The sequence below is a fragment of the Solanum tuberosum genome, unplaced genomic scaffold, assembly GCF_000226075.1.
Source record: "Solanum tuberosum cultivar DM 1-3 516 R44 unplaced genomic scaffold, SolTub_3.0 scf00083, whole genome shotgun sequence".
In the NCBI taxonomy this organism is placed as follows: Eukaryota; Viridiplantae; Streptophyta; class Magnoliopsida; order Solanales; family Solanaceae; genus Solanum; species Solanum tuberosum.
In genome coordinates this window covers 863,887-882,879 of record NW_006239015.1, presented here as the reverse complement: position 1 = coordinate 882,879, position 18,993 = coordinate 863,887, and positions in this window count along the sequence as shown.

Sequence of the window (18,993 nt, the reverse complement as noted above, 5' to 3'; positions counted from 1 at the left end):
ATAGTTCCCTAGCCACGATTCTGCTATTTGCTGGAATAATCTAGGATGAATCTCTAGTTTGATTCCAAGCCAAGCAACAGGGCATGATCAGTCTTATAGGCTACTGCAGGACTCATTATGGGTGACGCTCCCAATAAAAAAAAATCATACTCAGGCTCGAACTGAAATCTCTGGTTAAGGCTGAAACAGTCTCACTACTACACCACAACTCATGTTGCTACATAAATATTACTATAATTTAAAATCATAAATTTCAAATATTTTATAACAATATAATATTAATTTTAGTATATTTAAAATAGAGACGAGTGCAAATTTAAAGGTAATATACTATTATTTTCATTGTAAATATAAACTTGTCACGATTCATTAACTTTAAATATTTTAGAACTATATAATTGCACATTGTGCCTGTTCAATCCATTTTACGTTTTTTTTTTTTTTTACCTTTCCTAGCTCCCACCCCTTTTGCTCCCTTGGTGACTTGAACTCACAACCTTCGGGTTGGAAGTGAGGGGTGCTTCCAATCCATTTTAAGTTAATTGTGATTTACCCGATCTTTTATAATTGGCCAAATCAAAATTCAAATTGAAATTAATTTATTTTTTCTCTATATTCACTATGACAAAAAAGGGTGAAGAAAAACAAATAAAAGATTAGCTCGACTGTGATATACATTTTCTGAGATTATTATTACTATGTATACGTTGCATCACTTGCACCTTAACTATTAAGCCTATAATAGTAATTTTCATCCATACAAAAATATAATTCAATTCAAACTTAATGTATTGAAATTATATATACACCTTTAGATAGCTTGCAATTTATTAAGAATAGTATAATACTCCTAAATTAAATAATATTTATTATCAAACGCAAAAAAAATATTTAAAAATTTATGAGATATTTTAGGACCATATCTTTGTTAACCAACAAAATTATCTAAATGCTTCACAAAATGTGGTAAGAGTTGAGTGGTTTGTATCATGACACATTGTTTAGTTCATTTTAATTCGACTTATCTCAACTTAATTAATATTTAAGGTTGAAGTGCACATATAATCAATTTTGAAATTACTATTTAAGTCAAGATTGCACTGCGTAAAAATGTATATGTTTATTCATTTTAAAACAACTTCAAACATGTAATGTTGAAGTTAATTAGATTTGACAAAATATAAATATCAGTAGTTAATCCAAAATAAGTAAACATGTAACTTTATTTAAAAATAATTACATACAAGTTAAAAAACGATATTCAAATAAAGTACCATTGATATTTAAAATATTTTAAAAGTAATATTGGGCAATAATTTATTTATTAATTCAATTTATTTTAACTCAACCAAATTCAATTCTAATAACTCATTTACCCGCCCTGACACCAAACTAACTTAGTAGAGCGTTATATTTTTGGCATGTTGTTTTTGATGAAATAATGAGAGACATTGATTAAAAAAAAACTGAAACTTCCCAAAAAGCCAAAATAAATAAATAAATAAATAGCCGAATACCATTAACAATCAGTTTATACAATATGTATACAATGTATAGATAGTGTATATTTAATATTAAATATACATATCAAACAAATAATAAGCATATCCATACACAACATATACAAACACAATTATCAAAATATATATGGTTATTTATATTTCAACCATATTGATAAAGTAATTGTCCAAATTGTACATTACATAATTTTCCTTTTTTTCTTTTCAAGCATATACCACTACAATAAATATGATATATAGCTACAAAATTATTAGCTACGACATTAAATTTGTCACTAATTGTTCACTTTTAGTGACAAAATTTACTTTTCTTGCATAAATATATGAGACACGTAATTTTAGTGACAAAACACAACAATCCGTAGCAAAGTTTTGTCCACTAAAGCTTTCACCAAAAAATTAATTGGCGCCATTTTTTAAGTAGTGTTAGTCACGAATTTAAAGTTATCGATGACACATTATTTCGTCACTTATAATGTATCTAATTCATGACAAAATATTTTTTTGTCTTAGAATTTATAAATTTTTAGACACAAAAAAATTTCATCTAAAAAAATATGTTGTTACAATATTGATATATTAGAGTTTGTAGTTAAATATTTTTAAGTTTTAGCTATAAAAAATAGATTTAATTATGATATTTATTTTCGTCACTAATAATATAAATAATTGGTGACAATATTTTATTGTCTCTAATCAATCTGTGATTTAGTGACAACAAAAAATTTGTCACAAAATATGTAAGGTATTAAATAGTGACGACATAAAATTTGTAGTGAATAATTCAACTATTTGATACGAAAAAAATTCATAGCTAAATACTTTTTTTTTGCTACAATTGTTCATAATTACAAGTGTCAACTTACAAAAAGATTAATACAAGTGCTTCATAAGAAATAGACAGAGTCCATTCGTTATTTGACGAGGGAAAATATTAAAACCAACTAATTCGATCGATTTTGTAAAAATAAAAAAGTTCAATTCATCAATTTTCTTAAATTACGCAATTATAAAATGCATCATTTGAAAAATACAATCCAGGTTATAAGTACCGTGAGTGGGGGTACGATTCTACCACTAGATCGCTAATATTCACTTTCATCGATAAAGACAATTGAAAAAATAATTTCTCAAGTCTTCGTGCTAATTTTTGTGTGTGTCTATTGATTTGTGATTGGTAAACTACATAGATTAAGTCGATCTATTTGCTTTTGTCTAAAAATATGTACATATTTAATAGTAATTCCACATACGTACGTAGAGCAACTATACATAATTACTATCGACTTACAAACTTAGACTTTGCAAAGGTGCGAAATATTTCATGAATTTCTATTAACTTTTTTCATAAGTTTGAAAATTGAAATAAACTAAAAAATGAAAGCACAAATGAAAGAAATGAACTAAATAGGATTTCAAATATACTACGATGAAGTACTATAGTTATGGGTATTGATGTTTTTTTTTCAAAACAATTGATTTATTGATCGAATTGAACCGATTTTTCAATTTTTGAAATAAAATCTAAAGTTTAATTTTATAAAAAATTATAATTAAACTGAATAATTTTTAAAATTTATAAAAATAAATAAATAAAATGACAGAATCGTACTGAATATATTTAAAGATATTTTAAAAAACATGTAGTTTAATTAAAATAAATCTACATTTGAATTAATTGTGGGTGGTAAATTTCATGCATTTGTGTATGTGTATAAATAATGATATAGTATATTATTTCTACAGAAGTTAAATATGAAAGAAGTGAATGAAGTTAAAAAATAAAATAAAAATGAGAGACAAAAGATAGTTGATCGGATGGTAATCACTCATCACTTCTAACCTTAAGGTTGTGAGTTTGAGTCCCCAAGAAAGCATAATGTGGGAGCTCCTTGGGAGGATTTAAAAAAATTGAGATGAGAGATAATAGGAAAATTAACCTTTTTTATGATAATAAATTTGTCCCTAATTAATTTATTTAAGAACAAAGTAATTTTTTGTATATAAAATATAGTCATTAGTGACGAAATTAGATTTTGTTCAACTACGAAATACATATAACTTTAGAGGCAATTGATGTCGTCACTGATTGAAGTAAAATAATTAGCAACGATATAATTTTGTCAGTAGTAATAACCTTTTTAGTGACAAAGCATACTATTAACTACATTTTTTTTTTTACAACAAATAAATTTGTCATAAATGTTTAAGAGACAATTTTTCTTTTTGTAGTTAATATAATATTTTTAGCGCCGAAGCATTAAATCCTTTTTGTATACTTTTAGCTACACATATTTAGTGACGACTGATTGACGAAAATATTTTTAGTCTCACAAGAATTTGTCTTGCTTCGCTCTGCATTTGTTCAGATTCGTAGAGATAATTTTGCCTTTTTTAGGTTCCCAACTTCTTTGACTTCACAATCAAAAGGTTTATCGTTTAATTTTTGGCGTTTAGCGAAGACAAAAAAAAGATTTGGCATTTGATATTGACAAGAAAATAAGCATTGACCATATATTATATTCTTGGAAGAACAACTCATGTGTTGCTTCTTTCCTAATGGAAGCACTGTTTACTGGTCTAATTAATAGTTTGTTCCATTAATTCTTTTTTCTAATTTATGGGTTCTTTTCTTATCAAAGTCATAAACATGACAGACCTTACGTTTAACAAATTTATTTGGAATCTTAATTTTCTTCGTGTTAGCTAGCTATTAATTATAAGGGGAACATAAATACATCCTTTTCACTTTAATTTGTTGACCTGATGTAGACTTAACAAACCTCTTATTCAACTTGTTCATGTGAAATTAGTACTGTTTTTGTTTCAATTTGTTTCTTTTTAGTTCGTTTAAAAAAGAATATCTCTTTTCGTCAATTTTCAGACAAGCTTTTAATTTCAAGTTTTCACCCGTCATGTTTGAGACCACAAGATTAAAATTTTTTTTGGTACATTCTAATTTCTACATATCTTTAATTTAAGACTAAAACACTATAACAAAAGGGTGAATTACATGGGGATTTTTCTGGGGATTAGTATGAAAATTTGCAAGAAAATAAGTTTTCTGCGGATTTTCATTCTAATCCCTAGAAAAATCCCCATGTAATTCACAGTTTTCCTGTAGTGAAAGATTAAAAAGTCCGTCTAAAAAAAATTAAATTTTATGTCAAGTCAAAACCAGACAAACATATTGATATGGAGGGATTGACACTTTTGGTTTTAATATTATAAATTATAATCATTCTCATATTAATATGATAATAAATAAATATATACGGGCATTTTAGGATCCTAAAGATTGACGCTTCTAATTAGGGCATCATAGGGCCATAAAGATTGATGCTGAAGATATTATGGAGTCAATAAGTCAACATTTTTTTTTTTATCTATTCTAATAGTTCAAAGATATTTTAGATCATTTTCTATACTCAAGCGAAATGTGATCTATCAAAATGATCTAAGGAAGTATTATATTGTATTGTGTTCTAATTAATTATGTCCTACTTGACCTTTTACTAGAAAGATAATAAAGTAGTTAAAAATGATTGTGGAGAATTGAAAACGATAACGTTAATCCAAAGAAAACAAAATAATGTTTTAGACACCAGGAATGCCTACTTAGTGGGAGGAAGAGACTTTGTATTTAAAGTTTTTTTCTATTTTTATCTTAGACGACACATGGTCTATGAATTTCATAGGATATATAAAATCCATACCATATGCTATATTTTCTTATTTTATAGGGAAATGATTACATAAATATTTGGTGAAATAATTAAGTTGCACGTAAATTGATTTAGATATTATATTTATAGAAAATATGTATTTTTTATTTGAGTTTCACGGATTAAAAATAGATCTTGTTTAGAATTTTTAAATTCACGTGAAATTAATAATTTTTAATTAATTAATTATATATATATATATATATATATATATATTCTAAATTCATATATTATTATGTAGTAGCTTGAGATAATAATAAAAATCAATAACTTTTAAATTTTGAATCTGTCCGTAATTTCTTCTAGTGAATTTGTAACCAATTCAGAGAGTATGATGATGATTCTAACTGAAATTTGTTAATGAAAAGTGGTCAAAGAAGATGGCTAATTACATTTTCCTAAAGATCATACTATAATTAACTACCTATATGTAGCACATGTTTATTGTGTACAATAATATGCTCCAAAATATAATAAAAACTTGGATAAGGGAATTAAAGCAAATAGAATTGTCTTTGGAATGTGCTTAATCATTACATATAAATAAAATAATTTAGAAGTCATATTTTCTTTTGATAGTGTTGGACTACTCTTTGTACAAATTTGGCTTTCTTGATGAAATGTATTCATAATCTCTTTATCTTATTTTCTCTTTAACTTTGGGTTCAATATTGTGACAAAACTTTTAGTTTATTAAAGTGCCACTTAAGGAGTAAATTTAAACACTCCCTATTAACTACGAGTTCACACTAATAACCTCAAATTTAATTTTTTTTTTATTAAGAATAAAATAATGATTTAGATATCATTATATGTATCGCAATTTTTGACGATACAAAGTTTAACCATTGTGGCCATGAATATGCGAGATGTGACAATATGTATGGGGAGTATCGACCTATTTCTCATCGTAAATAATAGTCCATATGAACATGGAATAGTTAATCATCATGATCATCGTTACACTCATGTAGGAGCCGTCAAATTGACTAGCTCTCGCATTTAAATGTGATCACATCAGTAATTGAATTCGAACTAATATACAAGTCATAATGAAAGAAGAGAAAGTGGGAGTCAGGCTGATGCTTATCACAATTCATATCCTAATTCATAATCCAAACAAATAATCCTAGCACAAATTAGATATCATCTCATGCACATCTAGAAATATCTCTCCAAACTTTGAAATATTCAACAAACTTGATCTTGTCAAAGAATTGATTATAAAATATAAAGAACTGACCCAATCCACCTAGCTAGATAATTTTAGCTTCTACCGTTTAAAAGAAAATAACCTACTTTCCTTTTAAGAATGAATCATGATCTCTTTCCTTTATTAGACAATATTTTAATTTCAACTTTTTATGTGACGTGTTTAAGACCACGAGTTTAAATGACATTTTGATACATTTAACGTAATTTTAATTTAGAACCACAAGATTAAAAAGTCTTCTTTATTTTCTTAAATTTCACGTCAAATTAAATTAGATCATTCTTTTTTTTAAAAACGGATTGAGTATTTGTTTGACCAAATTAAATGGTTTGTGTTCCCTATAACATTAGTGTTGATAGGTCTAACGACCCCCACTTCCTTCCATTGATTATTCAAAGCAGGACCATTATTTAATTTCTTCTTATTTCCACATTATATATGTATATGATTCTTAAAACAACGACTTAAAGCTACCATGCTTTTCTCTTTTCCTAAAGGAACTTTTTCTCAAGTAATTCTATGTACATTATTCTATGTTGAATTCAACATGAGAAGAGAGTAATTTGAATATTCCATCCTATGTGAGTAAGAAATAATTTACAATATACTAGGTGAACGAGAATCAACGTCTATTTATACAGATGACATATCCATTACAGTTAGTTAGATATTGTAATTTTATTTACAACATCGACATTTTTTACTTGTATAGGCTACTTCCTTGCTTTAAATTGTTTGATCAATCTCTTTTGCTCGCTAGAGGCAAGGTCCATGTCCTCCTCTAATCTTTTTAAAGTAATATTTTTACCCTATATATCACATGGTAGGAGTCTAGCCAAATCCCGCACCTCTAGGCTTAAAACCTATTGTTGATGACTTTTGAAAACATAAAAATAAATTTACAACATCGACCCAAAACACTATTCTTTCAGGCTATATAACCAATCATACATAAAATTCAAATTTCATTATGTCAATATATATACATTCTAAAAGATTTATAAAGCATCTATCTGATTGATTAATTTCACAATTTGAATATTAAAATGGATTTTTATTTTATTTTACATTTGTTTATATATGTCTGAGAATTCATGTCTTATATATATATGGATTACTATTAAGTTAAATCATGTTTTGTTCACATTAAGGACAATATTCAAAAAGATCCATTTATGCTTAAATACTAGTCATAGGGATGTATATAGACTTGTTGACAATTATCATTTCTTGTCATTTTGACATGCAATTTCTCCACTCTTGGCCGTGCATGGAATGCCTGAATTAATTCTATTCTTTTGCTAAAAGATTTGTCTATTCAAAACTGTCAAAATCACAACAGTGAAACCTTGTTGAAATCACTCAACATCAAAGGGAGCTTTGGATACAAGCAGTTATCATCAGTGATGAAGAAGAAAAGAACTGTTCATGTAAAATGCAAAGCTTAGCTTTGGATGTATTGATCTAATGAGTATTTATACAAGAAATGTAAAACTAATGCTCTGTAACAAACTAACTGAAAGGAATCTTCTAACTAACTACCAGCTGTACTATACAACACTATTAACTACCAGCTGTACTATACATATATATACATACATCATACATTATAATCTCAACACCCCCCCTCAAGTTGGTGGTGGGAACAACACTGCCAACTTGTCGAGGATTAATGAGTGTTTGATTCCTGTCAGGGCCTTGGTCAATATATCAGCAAGCTGATCATGAGTTGCAATGTGATGTAGAGAGATTAGGCCCTCCTGTAGAACATTCCTCACATAGTGGCAATCCACTTCGATATGTTTGGTCCTTTCATGGAAAACAGGGTTTTTGGCTATATGTACTGCAGATTGACTGTCACAAAATACCTGGATAGGCCTTGGGAAAGACACATTCAGTTCACCAAGTAATCTGCTCAACCAGACTAATTCTCCTACCACTTTTCTCAAGGACCTATACTCAGCCTCCGCAGATGATAGTGAGATAGTTTCTTGTTTCTTTGACTTCCAACTTATAGGACTTCCTCCAACTAGAACCAGGTAACCACTCACTGATTTCCTAGAGTCAGGGCATGAAGCCCAGTCTGAATCACAATATCCTTTAATGGTGAAATCTGCATCCTTTGAGAGAAACAGTCCTAAGGTTGGATCAGACTTCAGGTATCTTAGTAAATGGAAAGCAGCCTGTAGATGGGGTTCTCTAGGATCTTGCATAAATTGACTCAAGTGTTGTACACTGAATGCAATATCAAGTCGTGTATTGGACAGAAAATTAAGCTTTCCAATCAATTTCCTGTAGTATGTGCTGTCATTTAGTGCAGGTCCTTCATGTGCTCTCAGTTTAACAGTAGGATCAAGTGGGGAGGACAACGGACTGCAGTGCAAGCAGTCATATTCTTTGAGCAGGTCAAGAACAAATTTTCTCTGTGAGATGATAATTCCCCCTGCTGTGTGTAAGACTTCCATACCTAAGAAATAATTGAGCAGCCCCAAGTCCTTGATCTTGAACCTCTTGTCCAGGTACAATTTCAGATCATCTATCTCAGCTTTGTTTGTTCCTGTCAGCACTATATCATCAACATAAACAGCTACATACACTGCAGAAGTGCCTTTCTTCTTGTAGAACAGAGAATAATCGTACATGGAATGAGTGTAGCCTCTTGAACAAAGAGCCTCGGTAAGCTTGGCATACCACTGCCTACTGGCTTGCTTGAGTCCATATAAAGACTTGTTCAATTTGCATACTAAGGTGGAAGATGATACTGCAAGTCCAGGTGGCACTTCCATATAAACTTCTTCATGCAAATCTCCATGCAAAAATGCATTATTTACATCCAATTGATAAAGATCCCACCCTTGTTTGACAGCTGTGATGAGTAAGGCTCTAACTGTGGTCATCTTGACTACTGGGGAAAAAGTTTCGGTATAGTCAATACCAGCCTGTTGTGTGTAGCCCTTAACTACAAGCCTGGCCTTTAGTCTCTCGATGCCCCCATCAGCTTTGTGCTTCACTTTATAGACCCATTTACATCCAATAGCTTTCTTCCCATGAGGGAGTGGAACCAAATCCCAAGTATGGTTGGAATGCAAAGCATCAAATTCTTGAGTCATGGCATGTTGCCATGCAGGGTCAATAGCTGCTTCCTTGTATGAGGATGGTTCCCTGTCAATGCAAACATTTCTAACAAAAGTCTGACTGTTTGGATGAAGGGCAGTGTGAGCTAAATAATGGTGGTTGGTAAAAAGAGCCTGAAGGGAAATGGATTTGGGTGATTTGAGTTGTGGGATGGAGTGAACATAATCAGTCATATGGGTGGGGGTTTTCAGTGTTCTAGTAGATCTTCTAGGTTGAACAGATACATCAATGAGAGGGGCAACATGATCTGGAGCAGTAGGTGGTTCAAGTATACGAGAAACTGTGGATGGTAAAGGGGAATGAATTATAGGTTCAGATGGCAAATTGCATGTGACAGGTGATTCTCCTAGATTAGTTTGAGAAATGCAAGTGGTAGGACTGTCAGTATGATCAAAAATGTCAACAAAAGGAACAGAAGGCAACACAGAGGAAGGAATGGAAGGAGTTGAATTTGTATGAAAAGGAAAAATGTGTTCATAGAAAACAACATCCCTAGATACATGTATCCTCTTTGTGGACAGGTTAAGGACCTTATACCCTTTAGTCTCAAAAGGATATCCAATGAAAATATGAGGTGTAGTCCTAGGTTCAAATTTTGTTCTATGGGGTATTGGAACAGTAGGGTAACATAAGCACCCAAAGCTTCTCATATGAGAATAAAAAGGCTTTTTGTTATATAATGCTTCATAAGGGGACTTATTTTTCAACACAGTTGAGGGAAGTCTATTGATTATGTATGTGGCACACAAAAGACAGTCTCCCCAATACTTTATAGGGAGTTTAGATTGGAATAAAAGTGCTCTAGCAGTTTCAAGAAGGTGTTTGTGTTTTCTTTCCACCACACCATTTTGTTGTGGTGTGTATGGACATGTTTTCTGGTGGAGGATACCTTTGGTTTGAAAGAAAAGAGTTGTTTCTGAATTGACAAACTCTAAGCCATTGTCTGTTCTGACTGTCTTCACAGTGGTGTTAAACTGATTTTCTATCATGGCAACAAAAACTTTTAATGCTTGTAGAGCATTGCTCTTGGAGCTTAACAATGTGGTCCATGTAGATCTACTGAAATCATCTACTATTGTTATAAAGTACTTAAAATGGTCATGTGTAGGTGTATGGTATGGACCCCATAAATCTACATGTAACAACTCAAAAATGAAAGAAGTTAAAAAGGTTCTTGTTTTGAAAGGGAGTCTTTCTTGTCTTGCCATAGGACACACTGAACACATAAAAGGTTGTTGTGGTGAAAAACTAGCAGGGATAGTGGAAATGCATTTCATTTTGACAAAAGGAACATGTCCCAATCTATTGTGCCACAGAACATTTACATCATTTTTAGCATGTGCATGATGATCTGAAACTGTATTATGCAAATGAGAAGGAGAAGCTGAAAAAGAAGGAACATGAGACTTGGCAACAAAATCTTTATTTCTCAAAGTCCCTTTTTCAGGGTAATGTGTACATTTATGATTTTTCAAACAAGAAGTATCAGCTGCAACATGAGGTTTACAAGAATTGCACAAATTTAAATTGCTAGATGAGGTTGAGTCTTTCAGAAACAATGAACTAGATGGGTTGGAACTCTGGACACACTTGGGACATAGAAAATATAGGCCATCTTCTGCCCTACCAATCACCAGAGGCCTCTTCATTGAAGGGCCCTGCATGTAACAAGAAACTTTGTTGAAACTGACAGTGCAATTTGAATGTGAAGTCATGGTATGAATAGAGATTAAGTTGTATTTGAAAGATGGAATGAAGAAAACCTTTTTCAAACTAATCATGGGAGACAATGTCACACTACCAATTTGTGTTACCTTAACCTTATATCCATTTGGCAATACTACTAATATTGGATATGGGAGTGTGATAATATTGTGCAGTAAGGATATGTTGAAAGTCATGTGGTTTGATGCTCCAGAATCTAGTATCCATGAGTCAGACTTATTTTTGAAACATTCACATGATAGTTTCCCAAAATCAATAGAGGAGGTGCAAACTATAGTACCTGCAAAGTCAACAGTGCCACCAGTGAAATTTGAGTTGCCATCATCACCATGCTCTCCCTGAAAATGTTGAAGCATGTCCTGTACTCGACCATATTGATCTTTGGTAAGATTCACACTGTACATCTCCTCATGATTAGAGTTATCTGCAGATCTCTTCCCATTCTCGGAATCTTGTGCACAATGGACATTTGCGACTGCCCTATGTCCATTACCTTTGAATCTAATGCCCTGTGGATTATGTCCTCCTCGAACATTGTTAAATCTCTGATTTGAGCCTTGGTAGTCATTGTTTCTCTGATTTGGAACTGGTTTGTTGGAATTTGGATTAGAAGATTGGCGGTTGAAGGTTTGGTTTGAATTGGATGGATAACCATGAAGCCGATAACACTTCTCAACAAGATGACCAGTTCTCTTGCAATAGTCACAGAATTTGTCTTTGTACTGCAGAGAGGGTTTGGAAGTATTTGTGGTATAATTTGTTCTGTAATTGGAGGATCTGCTGGTACCAACATGTAACGCAGCAGACTCCAAGTTTGGGTGATTGGCTGGCTTAATTTCCCTCTGTTGTTCCTCCTGAACCAACAAGGAAAAAGCTTGCGCCATAGATGGCAAAGGATTCATCATGAGTATGCTACCTCGCATTATTGTATAAACTTCATTAAGTCCCATAAGGAACTGAATCAAACGACGATCCTGCTCCACCTTGTGAACAATTGCCTTGGCTCCACAAGTGCAATCACAGGTGCAATTAGCTTTGGCACTCAAAGTACTAAGCTCTTCCCACAACTTCTTCAATTTGGTATAATATCCAGTTATATCCAGTGATCCTTGAGACGTATCATTGATCTCTTTTTGGATTTGATACAGCTTCGCTCCATTAGTTTGTTCATACCTGTCCTCCAATTCTTTCCATAGCTCTGTTGAATCCACAACATACTCAACACTATCAGCGATTTCCTTCGATAAGGAGTTAAGAATCCATGATGTGACAATGTCATCACACCTTTCCCATTGCCTGTAGGTTGGATCAATGCTTTTGGGTCGCCGACATTCTCCATTGATGAAACCCAATTTGTTCTTCACTGACAGTGATCGTAGAACACTCCTCCTCCATGATCGATAACCAATCCCGGCAAACGGTACTGACACCAACATAGCACCCGGATTATCAGATGGGTGCATATATAAGGGATGGTTGGAATCAATTGAGGGAACGACTGAATCACTTGACTGAGCAGAATCACCTGGAATGGCCATTTCTCAGCAAGAAAAAAAAATCGAAGAACACCACAGAAGAAAACAGAGAAAATTTGATCTGAAAACGAATACAAATCGAACACCTCAGAATCGAGTGTGCTCTGATACCATGTCAAAATCACAACAGTGAAACCTTGTTGAAATCACTCAACATCAAAGGGAGCTTTGGATACAAGCAGTTATCATCAGTGATGAAGAAGAAAAGAACTGTTCATGTAAAATGCAAAGCTTAGCTTTGGATGTATTGATCTAATGAGTATTTATACAAGAAATGTAAAACTAATGCTCTGTAACAAACTAACTGAAAGGAATCTTCTAACTAACTACCAGCTGTACTATACAACACTATTAACTACCAGCTGTACTATACATATATATACATACATCATACATTATAATCTCAACAAAAACTTTATTCTACTCTTTTCGATCTTATTCGGGAAATTGCACGTGGGGATGTTAAATGGACGAGATTAAGTTGAAATTGAACATGTCCAAATAACTAGCTCGTTCAAATTATATTACTTAGACTGAAATAGTTGAATCAAAATTAGCTAAACAATAAATCATAATTCAATTTGTTCAACTTTAATTAGTTCTTCGACTGTTCTCTTACCCACTTGATAAATTACCAAAAGATAAAAGATTGTTTTAAAAAAATATTTTGACAAGTTTTAATTTGTTAAGGTCAATTTTGTTACATATTTAGCCTGAAATACTTTTAGATGAATTGACTTGAGTTGCATGCGCTCAAATCAACTCACTGACATGTCGGAAATCGCCGGTTGGGTTGGTCCGATCAAGAAAGGCATGGGACTTTTGGGCATTGTTTGGGTCGAGCTAGGCTATCTAGTGATTTACAAGCACCCTCACTGCACACTTTCTATATATCTGTCTCCATCCAATCAAAGACGTCCATGCCATAGAGAATCAGTCTTGGCAAAAACGAGACTAGGGACCATGTTCCCCGCTTTCTTCCCGTGGTTACTATTAGAACACAAGCCAAGGAACTCAAAACCACAACACAAGCACCCTTTTCTAGTTTTGGAGTTTTCGCCCTTTGCTTCCGGCGAAGGTAAATAGTAAAAAAAGTTCCCCGTGAACGCGAGCGTTGAGGCTTTCATCGAAACAAAGAGAGAGGAGCGGAAAGCCACTTGACTGTAAGGAAAGGGGCATGTATCCTTTTTTTGTAAAGAAAGAGGGCTACTTCACGAGCCGCTACTAATAATCGAAAAGATTCACAGCGAGTTCACTATAAGCCTAATCTCTAATTCAACTGATTATATTTTAATTTGATAAGCTAATTTTATCATTCATAATTTCATCTATCGAAGATGGGATAACTTCTTCCTTTTGATACCTTCCACTAAACTAAGATAAGATAAAATTACACGATCTTCCTATCAAATTCATTGAATCAAACCATGCATCAAGGATCAACGAACTGCCACGTTAGTTATCATTTTTTTTAATTTATAAGATATGAGTTGGTATTAGCAGTACTATAAAGGATATTAATTAGACATATTTACTGTTTCTGATGAGTATTTTTAATTTGAAGAGCCTAATCAGAAGCATTATAGTAAAAGATAATATCTAGAATGAATTCAACACTATTAATCCTTATGTTCTGTCTATGTCATTTGACACTTTTCAAGAGTTTTTTAAAGCTAATTAAACTTAATTATGGTATTGGAGAGGATGATAAGACATTTAATCAATTTCTAATATGGTTCTCTCTAACATTATATAGCTTTATAAGTTTAAAGGATGTGCCCTTTTCCTGCCAAAATAAAAAAGATAATTGATTTAAGTTATATATATATATATATATATATATTTATCCCCTACTTTTTTTTAGTTAAGATTCAATTTTATCCACACCTTTGAACTCATTAGGTCAAGGGAAAAAAGCTAAACTTTTTTTTTAATTTTGAGCCAAGAATAATATTATAGATCAAAAGTTAAATAGAGGATAAAGTTACTCAATTTCAAATAATGCCACAAATTTGATGTTTTTCCCTAGCTAGATAATATGTCCAGCCTATTATTCTCTTTACTACCTTTGAATAAGTTATCAATTCAAGAAACCTAAGGGACCACAGTAGCATATAGGCTCAGTGTGTCAAATTATATTAAAGTTGAGAAGAAAGAAAACATATCTATATTTTCCCTAATTTTATTGCATGTTGAACACTGGCAATTTCCTCCTTTTTGAGTAAGTTATGCAAAAGATGCATGCATCAATGAAAGTTTCCAAACCATCACAAGAAATTAAGGATACATATAGTCAGGATTTGAAATTTTTGAGTTTTATATTATATAATAGCAAATTTTTTGTATTTGGACTATATATGTATGTAGTTACTAAATTTGTGTCAAACTCGTATAATAACCTTCTAGTTCCTCCTCTAAATAAGATAAAGAATGAATAGTTCAATCAAATTAGAGCTAGTAGATTGAAAAGATCATGGTAGAGGCATATATAAATACTTTTGTCATTATTATTTATCTTGATCTTCATTGAAGTTTCGATTAAATTCGGATCGCGCATTATAGAGTTCATTTGGGGTAGCGCTTCCAACAAGATTTTCTTCATATCCAGGGCTCGAACTCAAGAAATCTGATTAAGGGTAAAATAGTCTCACCACGGCACCACAAATCCATATTATTTGTTTGTCATTATTATACCTCTAGAGAAAGGAGTTGCAAAAACTATTCTAACATAAAGTGGTAGAAGTTTTAGTTGTTATAATATTGTTCAACCAAATAAAGTTGGAATCCAACTCATTATTCACATCCAATTAATTAGTTGGTTGTTGCACTCATTGTTATTTTTATTTTCATTCTCTCATGTTCAGATTAAAGAGTCATAACGCACAAGGTTCGCCACAAAAATTACTATATTTTCTTCACTTTGATGATGAGATTCCCAAAAACTGCTCAACCTTTTTTTGTATGCCAATTGCCAAACACCACCAATTTATATTATTAGAATATATGCTAATTTCTCTTTCCACTTGTCATTCCCTTAGTATGAAACATGACATATTGAACATGCCCAAAAATTACTAAAATTATATATGAACGCACTTATTAGTGTATTATCTCTGTTCGATGTAATATGTAATCTGTCTTATTTTACGAGTTACGAATCTAATAATAACTTATAGTTATCGCTTAGGTTATCTGACATTGTAATTTTTTTTTTACATTATTAAAAGAAAAAAAACAACTTTTATAGGTCTTCTGAAGAAGGGTGTACATGATATGACTTTAGGCTAATTCCACATCGAAATAAAAGAGAAAAAGTGAAGAATTTTATTTTTAAGAAATACCACAAATTCATATCGTACACATTTTTGGACTCGATGATGACATACCTCAAGAAACAAATCTATAAAGTTTTGTTGGATCAGAACAAATAATATATCATGGACTTAAATCATAATAGAGATACGTATAATATATTAAGGGATAAGGGTCTGAAAAATATTTCAACTTTGGTCGGATTTGTTGTTGTGATACTAAACTTTCATAAGGACCTATTACCTCCCTAGACTATTTAATACCGTATTTTTTACCCCCTGAACTATTTAATAGTGTATTTTAAAGGTATATATGTGCCCACGTGGACACATTACTATTTATAATTTTGCATTATTTTTTATGTCCACGTGGGCAAATATATATGTTTAAAATACGATATTAAATAGTCTAGGGAGGTAATAGGTCTTCATGAAAGTTTAGTATCGCAACAGCAAATCCGATCAAAGTTGGGGTATTTTTCAGACCCTTATCCCATATATTAAACACACTATAGTGTAATGTGGTTTGAGCAATTCTTGTCATACTTGATTCTTGTTAGTGACATCACCACAGTAGCTAACATTGACGTTAAAATTGGTAGTATTAGATTATTATAGATATGGATAAAAGGAATTAACGTTGTGCTCTAGTGTTAGGACAGTCTTAATATATTCTAGGATTTTCCAACTCTATTTGTGGGTGCTGCCTCACATAATTGGTTAATATATTCACCCTAATCTAATCTACTATATTTTAATTAAATAAAATCTAGCTACTTCTTATTGCTTCTTGCTAGCTGTTCTATATTGACCTCTCATGCATACATATATATATGGTTCACATGATATCTGTTTGAATTGTGCCTACGTGGCATTGTACATGATTAAAAAAGAGATATTTAGTGGAAATAAATTTATCTTTTTGAGTAGTAATATTTATTGTCACAAAATTCTTAATTTCTTGAGATGATAGTGGCGAAGACAGAGTAGCGATAATTAATTTATTTGAACTCAATATTTTTACGGAAGTACAAATTTATATGTAAAAATATATTAAGATTAAAATGAATAATTGATACGAACTCATAACTTTAAAAATATAATAAATTAATAATGCCAAAAAATATTTAAGAATTAAATCCATAAAAACTGATATAATCAGCCTCGACCAGTCTAATCCATTTTCCTGTTTTATAGTTCATTGAAAATTATTCTTTCTTTAACCAGAAAATTTTGATATGCTTGACAGGATGTGTTTTCTCTTTTATAAAGTAGGTGTTGGAAATATTAATCAGATAAGATATATTTATAAAGGGTGCTAATTAGACTGGATGAAGAAAAAAAAAGTTATTTTTCTTCGTATTAAACGATTATTAGAATTTACAATAGAGAAAATGATATGCATCCCTAGAAAATATCTAGGTTGTAAAAAAGGGTGGTCATCCACTTTGTGAGAATTATCGATGATTGATGACACAAGTCAGAATTACGATAGATTCATTTTCTCTATGAAAAAATTAACTCGTAAGTCTCCTGCACTAATATTTACGATTTAAATACTACAATACAAATTCTAACTAATGGACTTATAGTATCGGAGATCAGATTATTAAACTAAGAATAAATACAATACATATTAAACTCATAAGTCTCCTTTATTGTGTTTGATTAAAATAAGGACTCGTCTTTAGTTTAAGTAAACATAATATACTTCATTGTTAGTGTAAATAATTTTACAACATATTTTATTTTTAAGATTTTAAATTTCACATTTCTAGAAGACTTATCTTTAAATACAAAATATACATCAATTGAATGATAAATGTAGAAAATTATTTACACTATATTGTATGAGACTTAACAATTAATTGTCATTAAATTATATTACTAGATCTTTTCATTCAATGTGGCTTTGCTCTTTTTTGTAATAAGCCATTTCTAAACTTTTTAGTGGAGGAAGGTATATCTTTAAGTTTGGATTAATTAGTAGTATTTTATACATTGTGGTTGGATAAAATTGGATAAAATTAACTAAATGTTAATTATAGAGCCATGTTAAAGTAAACCTTTTGGACATTATCACGTGATTAGTGACCCAACAACCCACACACATTAAAATGGAGACTCCACTAACCCTTTAATATCCATGCAAATTAAACAAATTAAGCTCTAGAATAAACCTATGCCTAAAATCTATGTCAGATACCATAGTCCATAGGCTTGAGATTTTTTACCACCCAAGATTTGATGCAGTGAACGAGGTTGCTTCTCTCTTAATTAGAGGTTTCAAGTTTGAGTCTTCATGAGCATGAAAAAAAATTCTTGCTAAGGAGCGCTTTTCCCTGAATGAGCATACATGATGCGAATTTGAAATAATCGAGCTTCAATGCAGATATCAAACATTGGATGAGAATCAAAATAAAAGAGAGATCTATTTCGAATTTAAAAGATAAGTTTGGTACATATAAGGTCTCTACAAAAATAAAAATAAAAATAGCGATAGACAAATATTCATACTTATACAGAAAAATCCATCATTTATCTTATTTAGTAATGAATTATCATAACTTTGGTTAACTACGAGTAGGGATGACAGAATGGGTAATTAATATGGGTATCTGCTCATATTTACCCATTTTAAATGGATTGGGTATCCAACTCATTTAAAAATGTTTACGAGTAATACCCATATTATCTATTTAAAAGTGGGTAGTTAAATGGATAAAGTGGGTAAAAGATATGCATTCACACACAAAAAAAAGAAGTGATAAAGGGTGGGGTAGTAAGAAAGTCTTTATTTTATTTTTTTTAAATGAAACTTTTTTTTTT